The sequence below is a fragment of the Pongo abelii genome, chromosome 15 (genome assembly GCF_028885655.2).
Source record: "Pongo abelii isolate AG06213 chromosome 15, NHGRI_mPonAbe1-v2.0_pri, whole genome shotgun sequence".
Taxonomy (NCBI): domain Eukaryota; kingdom Metazoa; phylum Chordata; class Mammalia; order Primates; family Hominidae; genus Pongo; species Pongo abelii.
The window spans coordinates 19641413-19654886 of NC_072000.2; the positions used below are offsets into that span (position 1 = coordinate 19641413).

A 13474-nucleotide genomic window follows, 5' to 3' on the forward strand; every position below is an offset into this window, starting at 1 on the left:
CCTGCCTCAGGCTCCCAAGTAGCTGGGACTACAGGTGTCTGCTACGAAGCCCGGCTAATTTTGTGTTTTTGTTGTGTCTCTGCCAGGTTTTGTTGTCAAGATCATGCTGTCCTCATAGAATGAGTTGGGGAGGAGACCCTCCTCCTCAATTTTTGGGGATAGTTTCTGTAGGAATTGTACCAGATCTTCTTTGTACATTTGGTAGAATTTGGCTGTAAATCCCTAAAGTCCAGGGCTTTTATTTTTTTGATTGGCAAGCTACTTATTACCTATTTAATATCAGAGCTTTTTATTGGTCCGTTCAGGATATAATTGTCTTCCTGGCTTAATCTTGGGAGAGTGTGTATATCTAGGAATGTATCTATTTCTTTAAAGTTTTCTGGTTTGTGTGTATAAAGGTGTTCATGTTAGTACTGACCCCACATAAATAAAAACAAACATTAGAAACCACTAAATTTTAACACTTAGGTCTTTAATCTATTTTTATTAATTTTTATACTTGGAATGTGATAAAGATCCAACTTTACTGGTTTAAATGTGGACTTCTTTTCCCAGCATTTATGGTGGAACAAACTGTCCTTTTCTTTACATAATGATTAAGGCACCCTTGTCAAAAGACAATGAATAATTTATGCAAGGATTTTTTGGATCATCTATGTTATTTATTTGATCTCTACAATTGTTCTTATGCCACTAGCAAACCGTTATAATTATAGTAGCTTTGTATGTTTTCAAATTTAAAATTGTGAGCCATCTAATTTTGTTCTTCTTTCAAGATTATTCTGTACATTCAGAGGATTTTCAAATTCCATATGAAGTTTTAAATGAATTATTTTGTTTTTGCAGAAGAAAAGTTAGAAAAATTAAAAATTGGGATTACAATACATTTGTACACTATTTTGGGTAGTAGTATTGTCATCTTAACTTCATTAAGTCTTCCAGTTCAGAAACATGGAATTTGTTTCTAGTTACTTAAGTCTTTTTTAGTTTTTTCATAAATATTCTGATCCTGTATTTTTTATCGTACAATATATTTACCTCCTTCTTAAATTTATTGCTAAGAATTATATTATTTTAATGTTGTTGCAAACAATTGTTTTCTTAATTTACTGTCAAATTGTTCATTGTTGGTATATGGAAATGCACTTTATGTTTCTGTGTTGTAAAAATAATTATTTCATCTCTCAAATCTAGATTAGCAATTCATTCAGAATAAATATGCTGTATATATTGGTAGTCATTTAACTTTTTCCAATAAGCTAAGCAGTTACAATGTGTGTAAATATGTAAAAATGTTGAATTGTGTTAGATTTTCATTTACTCTCACCTGTCATTTATCAGTCAGAATTACATTACTGCACACACAGAACTTTCGTTTCTGGGGCCGGGCATGGTGGCTCATGCCTATATTCCTAGCACTTTGTGAGGCCAAGGCAGGCGGACCACCTGAGATCAGGAGTTCGAGACCAGCCTGGCCAACATGGTAAAACCCCGCCTTTACTAAAAATACAAAAATAAGCTGAGTGTGGTCGTGGGAGCCTGTACTCCAGCTACTTTGGAGGCTGACACAGGAGAATCACTTGAACAATCCCACAACACAAAACAACAAAAGTTAGTCTTCATGTCGAAAGTCTTCAATGGATTTTTTTCATCACAGGATTGCTTAGTGCAACATTTCATGGAAAAGATGCATGCTACTGAGATGTAGTTCTCCAAAAGTCTCTTAGAGTTTGCTGTTTCGTTATTTCTTACATCACATACCTGTCCTGTTCCAGGCTATTTTTCAAAGATTTTTGTACACAAATAACCTGGAAAAAGGGTAGTAGATTTTCTCTTCAGGTGAATGGCAGATAAATTACTCGATCAATATAATAAAGACAATTTTTCTCTGTGAGGCAAATGTTGGACAGGTTTGCATGTAACCTACTTTAAAAAGATTGAGGTTTCTTAGTCTTGAGTCTGCTCAGCTGTGACACAAATCTTCCCCATGTGCAATGTCCATCTGAACCTTTTGAAATCTCTCTAAAAAACGTAGTATGGACAAGGAGATCTAATACAAATATGAGACTTTTGCCTCCAGGTAGGCAGTAAATAGTAGGTATTTTTTTCATACTTCAGTGTCTCATGCCTTCTACCTGCACCCATGAAAATGGAAGGTTAATAGCTTGGTTTACAAATAGGATAAAATCTTAGATCCTTCACAATTATTTAATTTTGGGGATGAGAATGGGATGCTGAGACAAACAGAGCTTGCTGAAGTGGGAAAATACACAAATACTTGAAGAGCTTTCAAGGGATATGAGAAGTTCCCCTAGGACCAACAGCAAATTCTCTCAGCCAAGTATTTAGTTTAGTGAAACAAGGGATCAAAACTCTGCTGTCTGCTAATGAGACTGATCCTTGAGAGGTTTATAACAATGAGCCTGAGAGCTTTGCATGTTCATTTTTCTCCTGCTGGAAAGATCAAGGAGCTCTTAAAGCTAATGTTGAGGCTTGGATGAGTCCAAAACAGTAGAAGTTCATGTGGTTCAGATGTGAGCAGCCAAAAGGCTGCTAAAAGCTACATTAAATAGGTCTTGTAAGTCTCTCTTCACCCACTTGAAAGAGCCCACTCCCTCTGAACTTCTAATTTTTTTCCTTTGTCTATAGCTAACTTCAGCAACTTTAAATATTAAACTACATAAGATTGGGGATTTGGATGGTGGAACACAAATATGTATAGTTCCATTGGATATAGGTATCTAATTCACTATTCTGTGTAGTCCTCTAGGGTGCACAGGGAGATATAGGTGTTAGGGTGGCTGGAAGTGCTGACAAACGTATCATACTATTAAGCCAGTTGCTTCTGGATAATGGAAAGCATGGTAAGTCCACTGACTTCTGTGAAGATGAGCACACTGCTACACTTTGGCTGTGAAGTGAGTTTCTTGGTCTGAGCAATGTTAAGTGGAATATCATGGGGATGGATGAGGGATTCTGTGAGTCCATGGATGGTAGTTTTGGCAGAATTCAACACAGGGAAAACAAATTTATATCCATAGTAAGAGCCTGCTCCAGTGAGTACAAACTGTTGCCCCTATATTTTAAAAGTTATTCAATGTAATAAATTTACTACAAGGTGCATGGTGAATCACCCTGGAAATGATGTCATATCAAAGACTCAGTGTAGATCTGTGCTGCAGTCCAATTAAACATTCAGAGTTGCCTGTAGCCAGACTGGCCTTTGGGATTCAAAGTTCATGTTGCTTAGCCCATGCATTGCTTCTATTTCTGCTACTATGTTCACATTGTTTATAAACCCACTGGGTGATGATGGGGGTGACAGAGAAGTAAGAATGACCCATACTCACAGAACAAGACATTCTGTCCACATCATTATCAAAATCCTTCTCTGATGCAGTTACCTCTTGGTAGGCATTCACATAGAAAAGACATATCTTTATGAAATTTACCCAGTGAGAGAGGTTTATCCACAAATTTTTTTTCTATTTTTTTGCCATGAATTATGTAATCATGTTCCTTCCATGTCATTGACCATGTAGCCAATTCATGGGCCACAGCAGTGTTGCAGGAGTGGGTATCACAGGATCTCAAACTCCAGGTCTTAAGCAATCCTTACCTCAACCTCTTAAGTAGCTGAGACTATAGGTGCACCCCACAAAGCCTAGCTAATTTTGTTTTATTTTTAGTAGAGATTAGATTTTGCTGTGTTTTCCAGGCTGGTCTCACACTCCCCACTTCAAGCAATTCTCCCAGCTTTGCCTGCAAAGTGCTTTGAGTAGAGGCATAAACCACCACACCGAGCACCTATAATTTGATATTTTAAACAATACTATGTAGTGAAACCTATTACGAAGTTATCTAGGGAAATAAATCTCACTATCACAGTGTAAAATTGTATAGATATGATGCGTGCATCTGTGTATATACATGCTTGCTTGTGTGCGTAGGTGCGTGTTTTCTGAGAAATGGTACCTTATTGCTACCAGGCTAGGATAGCATTCATGTTTTTCTGACGATGTCAAATATTGAAACTCCAGGATTCATAGAACAAGATTCCTAACTGGTTGACGAGAGTCTGAACGATTGAATAATGGGTATTTTGGAAGAAACAACTGGCCTAAGGACAAGAATGAGTGTGCAAATCATCTCCGTGAAACGGTTTCTTCGGAGCACGCATTTCATGCACTTCATTCTACAGTGACAGATATTGCTACTCTGAGTTTGTGAGAGATTGAACCTAGGGTCTACTGTGAAACTCTGTAGACTGGACTTCTGTCTGAGGTAGCCTCTGCCTCTACCAGTAACCTGCGCCACACTCCAATGGAGCATTCTTCTCAATGGATAAATTGAAATTCCATATGATCCGATGGGCAGAGAGTGTGACTGTTTTTCTCAGGAGCTCTGGTTGAATAGTTTTGGGGACTTTCTGGGAGAATGATCTGCACCCAGAAACGTTGTCCAAGAGGAATCATGAGAAAATGGGCGACCCTGTGTGCCTCCTTCCCCTTCCACTTCCTCGCCCACCCCTCCATCAGGGATCCCACGTATTCCAGGATGACAAGTGTTTTGGTTGTTTTTGGGCGACACCTAGAGGCGACCATTATTGAAAATGTAAGCCGTAAAGAACAGGAAAAGCTCCCGTCACCTTCGCACAGCTCACTCACCTCAACGTTGAATTCTGGGCCTAAGCAATCCTCCTGCCTCAGCTTCCTGAATAGCTGAGAATATAGGCATGTGCCACACTGCTGGGCAATATTTTTAAGTAGTGGTAATCTCTCTCGATGTGTTGCCCAGGTTAGTCTCAAACTCCTGGCCTCTATCCATCCTGCCCCATTTGGTCTCCAGAAGTCCTGGAAGTACAGGCATGAGCCACTGTGCTCACTCCTATAATTTGATGTTTTCAACAATACTATGTAATGAAATGCATCACGAAGACATTTTGTAAAAGAAAGCTCACTATCACGATGTAAACTTGTATACTTATCATGTGCTCACGTGAGCGCATGGGCGTGCCTGTCTGAATGTTTTCTGAGAACTGATAATCTTTTCCCCAGGGATGATAGTTGAAGAGCTGTGGGGACTGTCTGGGAGGGTGTCCCGGGCCCGGAATCGTAATCCAAGAAAGATCAGAAGACTGGCGACCTCCGGTGCCTCCATCTCCTTCTCCTTCCTCAACAACCCCTAAACCAGGGACCCCACCCATTCCAGGCTGCCATGTCGTTCGGTTGTCATTTGGCGTCACCTAGCGGTCACTGTTATTGAAAACGGAGGCATCACACCAAAACTGGCCGCCTGTGCATAGCCAGGGAAACCTGGTTTCTATAGGGCCCCACTCTAACCTCAGAGGCACTCCTTCCCTCCCTCCCCCAATGCCTTGTTGAATAGGAAACTTCCACCCTGGCTGGGCCTGATTGTTTATTTATTTATTTATTTATTTATTTATTTAGAGACAGAGACAGTTTCCCTCCTGTAGCCCAGGTTGAAGTGCAATGGCACCATCTCGGCTCACTGCAACCTCTCCCTCCCGGATTCAAATGATTTTCCTGCCTCAGCCTCCCCAGTAGCTGGTATTACAGGCGCCCGCCACTACGCCCAGCTAATTTTTGTATCTTTAGTAGGGAGGTGGTTTCGCCATGTTGACCAGTCTGGTCTCGAAGTCTTGACCTCAGATGATCCACCCACCTCAGCCTCCTAAAGTGCTGGGATTACAGGCGTGAGCCAGGGCGTCTGGCCTATCCTTTGTTTTTCTTTCTTCCTTTTTTTTTTTTTAAATAAGCATGAACACTTCTACCTGGGTTTTAAAAATTGTGTGAAACAAAAATAAATCTTGGGGCTTCCAAATCACTAAAGTAAAGGGAAATGTCAAGCTGGCAACTGTTTAGGGCCAACCTGCCGTTCTATTCAAAGTCACTCATCTGCTCTTTTCCTTTTTTTTTTTTTTCTTTTTTGAGATGGGGTCTCGCTCAGACGCTCAGGCTGGAGCCCAATGGAGCGATCTCGGCTCATTGCAACATCCACCTCCTGGTTTCAAGCAATAAATGCATATTTGATTGCCTCCTATAGAGAGGCTAATTAGAAACTCCAAAGAATGCAACCATTTGTCTCTTAACTACCTGTGACCAGGAAATCCCCTGTTCGCTTTGAGTCTTCATTCCTTTGCTAAGTTGTCCCGCCTTTACAGAACAAACAAGTGTTCATATTGCATACGTTGATTGATGTCTCATGTCTCCCTAGAATGTTTAAAATGATAATGTTCTCTGATTTACCTCAGGCACATGTCCTCAGAACCTCCTGAGGCGGTGTCACGGGGGTGAGTCCTGAACCTTGGTTAAATGAACTTTCTGTATTAACTGAGACTTGTCTCAAGTTTTCAGGGTTCACAACGGAAAGTGCATTGTAGCTCCACCCTAGGACTTATCATTAAGAAAAACTATCCTAAATCTCTTTTGATACAGTGAAACCAGTTGTATGTAAACTGTATGAAACTAAATGACCCTTACTACAAGTAAATGAGTAAATGCTGAGAAAAAAAATCATGAACCACTCACCTTTCAACGAAGCAATAATACTATGAATTCTGTGTAATTTCCAGAGTCAGCTTGTTTCATAAGCTGTCTCCACCAAACTTGGAAACATTCCAGAGTGAGCTATTGTGCCTCCAGCCTTTACCCCTCACTCCTTTGTCCCCTGCGCCCTCCCCTCAACCTTTGCCGGCAATCACATTCTCTGATTCTGCAAAAGCAGATGGGAGCTCTAGAGAGAGTTCCCTTTTCTTTCTTTCTTTTTTTTTTCTTTTTTGATATGGAGTCTCACTTAGAGGCTCAGGCTGGAGCCCAGTGGAGCGATCTCGGCTCACTGCAACATCCGCCTCCTGGTTTCAAGCGATTCTCCATCCTCAGCCTGCCGAGGAGCTTGGATTACAGGCACCCACTATTATGCCCAGCTAATTTTTGTATCTTCATGGAGACAGGGTTAAATCATGTTGGCCACGCTGGACTCGAATTCCTGACATCAGGTGATCCGTCGGCCTCAGCCTCTCAATGTGCCAGGATTACAGGCGTGAGCCACTGCAGCCAGCGAGTTCTCTTTTCTTTGTGAAGGGCAAGGCAAAGTGGAATGGATTCACCTGAAAGCGGAGTGCATGCCCTGGAAAGCATCATGGTTAGACCCATCTGAGACAGGTTAGTTTTACTGCGTGTGTTCTCCATGCGTTGTTGCCCATGTGTTGCTACCATGGTAATCCTGTTCAGTATGAGAGGAACCAAAGGTTCAGACGTTTGGTGCATGTGCCTGGCTGAGGAACCAATGGGGTGAAGCTACTACTGTGGGATTATGACTGAACGCGCCTAAGTCAGAATCCCGCCTAGAAGAAAAGATGCAGCAGCACCGGCAAGCCTCGGTTGGCCTCAGCCGGTCCCCCGCCTTTCCCACCGGCCGGACTCTCCGCCCTGCTGTGTGCCGAGACCTGGCTCTGGTGCAGAGAGTCCCTCGTCCTAAGAAACGGAGTGCGGCCAGAAAGGCGTTTGCTCCTTAGCCCATCACATAACACGTTTATGGGGAATCTGATACTAACTATTTTTAAACGCCCTGCTTCTGAGTCAGGGTTTCCTATGGAGCAGAGCAGCTCCCTCGCTGCAACCTTTTGAAAGTCAGCCCTCCACACAAGGGTCTCTCAACCAGTGTGCGGGAAACCTGGCATTGTGGCGTGTCCTGTGTAATTCAGCACTCGACATCTAACTTCCTTCTTCCCTCCTTTTGCCCATGGGGACTTAGTTCCCGGGCCTGCTCATGCCCCCCCGCCCCCAAGCCCCGGGGCAGGCAGCAGCTGTCTCTCGTGAGATTTCATTGGCGCTCGCCGTGCATTTGGGAGGCGCCGGTCCCCACCAGCGGGCTTTCCATGATGCAGTGCTGGGGGTTGCCGAGGTAGGGTTGGCCCCCCCCGGTCGATGTTCCACCTCTCTGATTGAGCTTCTTTCCTCCACCCCGCTGGGAAATCCTCCACGGGTTGGGAATGGATTCTTCGAGCCTGGTGCGAATGGCTGAGGCGCGGGTGTCGGAGGTTGTGCCCCTGCAGTCCCTGTCCAAGTAGTGTTCGCGCATGCCCGTGGGTGGCTGTTGGGGTCACAGTCCCTCTCCCCGCCCCAGGTGTGCTGGGATGAAAGACTAGACAGTAACCACCCTTGTGTCTTTACTCCTCTCCGTTGCCCTGGTCAACCAGCGGCCTGCGGGGGAATGGCTGTCAGGTCTGCCGAGTTAGATGGCCTCAAAACTGGGCCGGTCCTGTGTGATAAGTTTCCAACTGCGTCTGACCGCTTCCGTCTGCGAGCACCACATTTGGCCTTTAGAGTGGACCCGGTCGATTAGATGCTGGCATTTGACTTCTCGATCAGCCCGCGAGTCGACCGCCTGTAGGAAGCAAGCAACATCCAGTTGACACGGCCGCCAGCTTCTCTGCCTGGAAGACCAGGAACCAGGGCCTAAGGCCCCAGTCCTCAGGTCTCGGATCGCCGTGTCCACCTGATGTCCGCGGCAAGCGTTGGACTTGACCGTCAACTTGGGATTTCTAAGGTAGACCAGATAACTTTGGTCAGCAGCCGTACCGCCCGCATTCATTAGGTGTCGCTTTTTCCTTGCGTTGTTTCTTCCTCTCCAATTGTTTCCACAGTACTTTCAGTTGCTCTTCGTTTTGTTTTTCTTTTATTTTTCTTGCTCCTCTTTCTACACACTGAAGTTGCTGTTGTTTTACATTTACCTTTTATTTATTTATATTTTTTGAGGCAGGTTGGAGTGTAAGAATGCAATCTCGGCTCACCGCCGCCTCAACTTTCCAGGGTTCCCTCAGGTGATCTTCCTATCTCAGCCTTCCAAGTGGCTGAGACTACAGGAATCACTTAATTCTGTGATGCTGAAGCTGAAGTGAGCCGTGATCATGCCCTTGCCCTCCAGTCTGAGTGTTTCAGAAAGTAAGAGAGACACGTTAAGGAAAAAAATTTCCTTGAAATTAACTACAATTAATTGTGATCTAAATTACCTTCTATATTTTTTCATTCCCATGAGTCCGTTTATTATTATTGGTGTTTGTTACTATTTCTTTGTAATATTGTTTGTCATTATTGTTATTGTTTTTATTATTTATATAGTTATTTAGAGATGGAGTCTTGCTCTATTACCCAGACTGCAGTGCAGTGCAGTGGCGTGACTTTGGGTCACTGCAGCTTCAAATTCCTGGGTTGAAATTCGCAATATGGCGAAACACCCTGTATACTAAAATCTGTCAATGACACCTTCAGGACCGTTGGTTGTGACGGCTGCAATTTTGGAGGCTGAGGGGGGCAGTTCACTAGAGCTCGGGAGTTCAAGACAGCCTGGGCAACAGACTTAAGAGCATTTGTCTGACCAAGGCCCTCTGCAGCCTCCACCTCCTGAGCCCAAGCGATGCTCTCACCTCAGGCTCCAAAGGATCTGGGACTACAGGAGCCTGCCATCACGATGCCCTGATTCTTTTCTTTTCTTTTCTTTTTCAGTGGAGACAGGGTCTCACTTTGTTGCTAGGGCTGGTCTCAAAGTCCTGGGCTCCAACAATTCTTCCACCTCAGCCTCCCAAGGTGCTGGGATTTTAAGTGTGAGCCACGATGCCCTGCCCTCTTTTTTATTTCCTTCGTTTTTTCTCTTTTTTTCTTTCTCTTTCTTACTTTTCTTTTTCTTCTCTCTTTCTTCCCCCCGTTTTTCTCTCATTTCTCATTCTTTTTTTTCTGTTTCTATGTCTTTCGGTTTTCTTTTTCATCTTTCTTCCCTTTACATCTCTGTCTATATTTTTTTCTTGATCTTCCTTACCCTCTCTCTCTTTTCTTCATTTGTTTCTTTCTATCTTTCTGTCTGTCTGTCTTTGTGTGGATTCTGGAAGAATCTCCTTATTCTGTATCTCCCTGTGTATCACGAGCCACTGTGACTTTCACTTTCTTGTTTTTCCTGCTTGTTGCGTAAAATGCATTCACTGTTCTTTTATTTCGGTGATTTGTGAACAGTCGAAGGGTGGGGAAATAGTGGACCATGAATTTGATGGGTTTCATGAGAGACATGGGAGACAAAAGAACATATGATGATTACTTTGCTAAATGCCCTGTTTATTCTTCCAACTGGACTCATAAAAGTACGGACGCAGTTGGTGGGTTGAGAGATCTCTGTGTAGTCATAACTCCGCAATTATACTTGAGGAGAGCGGTGATGATGAACGGGTGGTATGGAAACCTGCCCTTCTTTGGTGTCAACTGAGAACAGTGAGAAGAGATTCAGAATGGCCTGTTTCTCAAGCTGACGGTACTGTTTTTCTGCTCTGATCCTTAGGAGCGAGTGAAGCCTTCCCGTGCATTCCTGCCACTTCCTTGCAGTTTTCTTTTTATACTTTTCGATTAACTTATGTATTTATTAATTTATTTGAGATGGAGTCTTGTTCTGTTCTTCAGGCCATGGCGCAGTATCGGGCTACAGCAACCTCCACCTCCCAGGTTCCAGAGATTCTCTTGCCTTAGCCTCTGGAGTAGCTGGGATAACGGGCACGTGCCACCATACCTAGCTAAATTTTGTCTTTTTAGTAGAGACAGGGTGTCCCCATGTTGCCGAGGCTGGTCTTGAACTCCAACTTCCAGGAATCCGGTGGCCTCGGCCTCCCAAAGTGCTGGGAGGCCCCAAGTTATCAGACTCGAGGAAGAATGTTGTTTGGTATAGAGAGGCGTGACACACTGCGCCCGACCCAAATTGCTATTTTTAAAAATAAACCAGTAGGCTGGGTGCAGTGGGTTACTCCTGTCATCCCAGCAGTTGGCTAGGCAGAGGTGTGAGGATTACGAAGTCAGGAGTTCGAGACCAGCCTGGCCAACATAGTCAAACCCTGCCTCTACGAAGAATACAAAAATTAGCCAGGTGTAGTGGCACGCACCTGTAGTCCCAGCTACTCGATATGCTGAGGCAGGAGAATCTCTTGAACTCGGGAGGTGGAGGTTGCAGTCAGCCCAGATCATGCCACTGGACTCCAGCTTGGGTGACAGACTCCATCTAAAAATAAAAAAAAATTAATTAAAAATAAATAAGTGAGTTTCCAAGAAAAAATAGAAACCCACAGTGACACAAACATATGCCTCTCACCTTTCGAGGCAGCAATGACACTACGAATTTGTAAACTCAGTTCATTTCTTGACTTGACTGGGGACCATGGGTATTTGGGATGCTTCCTCTTGGAACATAATTCTGTGTGACATCATACCCAGCTAACATTTGCCTTTTTAGTTGAGTCAGAATTTTGCTATATTGCCCAGATTGCTCTTGAACTCATAAACTCCAGGTATCCGCCCGCGCATACCTCCCACAGTGCTGTAATGAAAGGAGTGACCAACACGGATTTCAGACCTCAAAATAGTGCAGGCTGCCACATTTCACAGCTTTACCCTGGGCCTTATTGGTATTTGCCCAACATAGAAACACTTTCTAAAAAGTAACAATTTGCTCACATAATATTTCCACAAATGATGCCTTGGCCCCTGTTTATTTCTGTGTTTTGTTTTGTTTTTATTTTTTACTTTATTTATCTCTTTTCAGGTGAAGTAGATTTTACCAATTTTAGGAAGACATGTATTTTCCCCAAAACGTGTTAGCTGGTGTTTTCTTCTGTCATTAAGTAGCGATTTTCTGAATCTCTCAAGATACAGTGAGAGCCGATTGTTATAAACTATACTTCATAACATCTTTTTTTCTTTTCTTTTTGTTTTTTTTTTCTTTCAGGTGCAGTTTCGCTCTTACTGCCCAGGCTGGAGTGCAGTGGCGTGGCCTCAGCTCACTGGAACCTCCGCCGCCTGGGTTCAAGGGATTTTCCAGTCTTCAGCCTTTCGAGTAGCTGAAACCACAGGCACACACCGCACGCCTGGCTAATTTTTTTTTTTTTTAATGGAGACTGGGTATCTCTGTATTGGTCAGGCTGGTCTAGAACTCCCAACTTGAGGTGTACCACCCACCTCGGCCACCCAAAGTGCTGAGATTAAAGGTGTGAGCCCCGCGTCCAGCCATAACATCTTATCCTCTGGAAATCCAGAGAAGGTAGGTCTGGAGTCCCTGAGACCAGCCTTCCTTGGATGAAGTCCAAAGCGATGGCTGAGGATTAGAGGGTGTGGTGGGTTTGGAAAGTCAGTCCCCTATTTTTGCTACCTAGGCAAAGAAATCCCCCGACCCCCATCACTTGCTCACCCTTTGAGAAGTCCCGCCTCCACCGCCTTGGAGGCTGACCTCTTAATTTAATGTCTGTCTTTCTTCCTTTGTTGGGTTTCAGGAGGGGGTGCAGGAAAGAGGGTGTGTGTGGGGAGGGGGTGTGGTGCGGGGATGGAGGGGAGCGTCCTAAGGGTCGATTTAATGTCATGCCTCTTTCATCACCACCACCGAAGATGAAAGCAACAATCAGCTAAATACCGCGTGTTCTCACCCGTAAGTGGGAACTAAATAATGAGAATGCGTGGGAAGAACTAGGGGTACGAGAGACGCGGGAGCCTACTTGAAGGAGGAGGGGTGGAAAGAGAAAGCTTCAGGAAAAAGCAAAACAAACAAAACACAAAAACTGTCGGGTACTGCGCTGAGTATCTGGGTGACGAAATCATCTGCACACTGAACACTCCAGTCGGAAGTTTATCTATGTAACAATCTTGCACATGTATGTTTCAAGAAGAAATAAAAGGGGAGAAAGAGAGAGAGAAGTAAAACGAAACACCACCTCCTTGACCTGAGTCAGGGGGTTTCTGGTCCTCTGGGGGAAATTTCTGAAACAATGAAGTATTTTGGTCTGTTCTTTTTTGTTTCTCTGCATTTTTTTTTTTTTAAGACGGAGTCTCGCTCAGCCACCCAGGCTGGAATGCAGTGGTGCAATCTCGGTTCACTGCAACAACCATCTCCCGGGTTGAAGGGATTCTCCAGTCTCAGCCTCCTGAGTGACTGGGATTACAGGCACATGCCATAATGCCCCACTAATTTTTGTACCTTAGTAGAGATGGGGTATCGCCATGTTTGCAATGCTGGACTTCAAAATAAAATAAAAATAAAAATGAAATGAAACAAAAAAATTAAAAAGTGAATTTCCGGGAAAAAGAAAAAAAAGAAAACAACCCCACTACGACATACACATACACCTTTCGCCTTTCGAGGCATCAAACACGTTAGGAATTATGTGTAACTTCTTCTTTTAACTTAATTTTATTTTATTATCATGATTTATTTTTTGAGACGGAGTCTCAGAGGCCCTCCCTCCGTCCCATACCCTGGTTGCCTAGACAACCTCAGGAGACAGACCCAGGCTGGGCCAGATTGTTCTTCTCTTTATTCAGTTGTTTCCTTGTCTTTTTTCATGTCTTTAACCCGCATGGACTCTTCTGCTCCAGTTTTACAGATGGCAGCTCCACTTTAGGCCTTGTTGTTGGTGGGGACTTTCCTGATTCTC

At 43.8% G+C, this 13474-nt stretch overlaps 1 protein-coding gene and 1 long non-coding RNA gene across 2 annotated transcripts in view; one reads left to right on the top strand and one right to left on the bottom strand.

Annotated features, from left to right (window-relative positions):
• LOC129047413 (protein FRG1B-like) overlaps window positions 1–13474 on the bottom strand; it is a 192574-nt gene that overhangs the window by 89873 nt on the left and 89227 nt on the right. The gene's annotated exons all lie outside the window — the stretch shown is intronic.
• The window catches only part of LOC129057623 (uncharacterized), a 66591-nt gene that overhangs the window by 51520 nt on the left and 1597 nt on the right, over window positions 1–13474 (top strand). Inside the window, exon 3 of the long non-coding RNA XR_010136907.1 lies at window positions 11779–12090. This is a non-coding gene — a long non-coding RNA (uncharacterized LOC129057623). The remainder of the gene's footprint in view (window positions 1–11778; window positions 12091–13474) is intronic.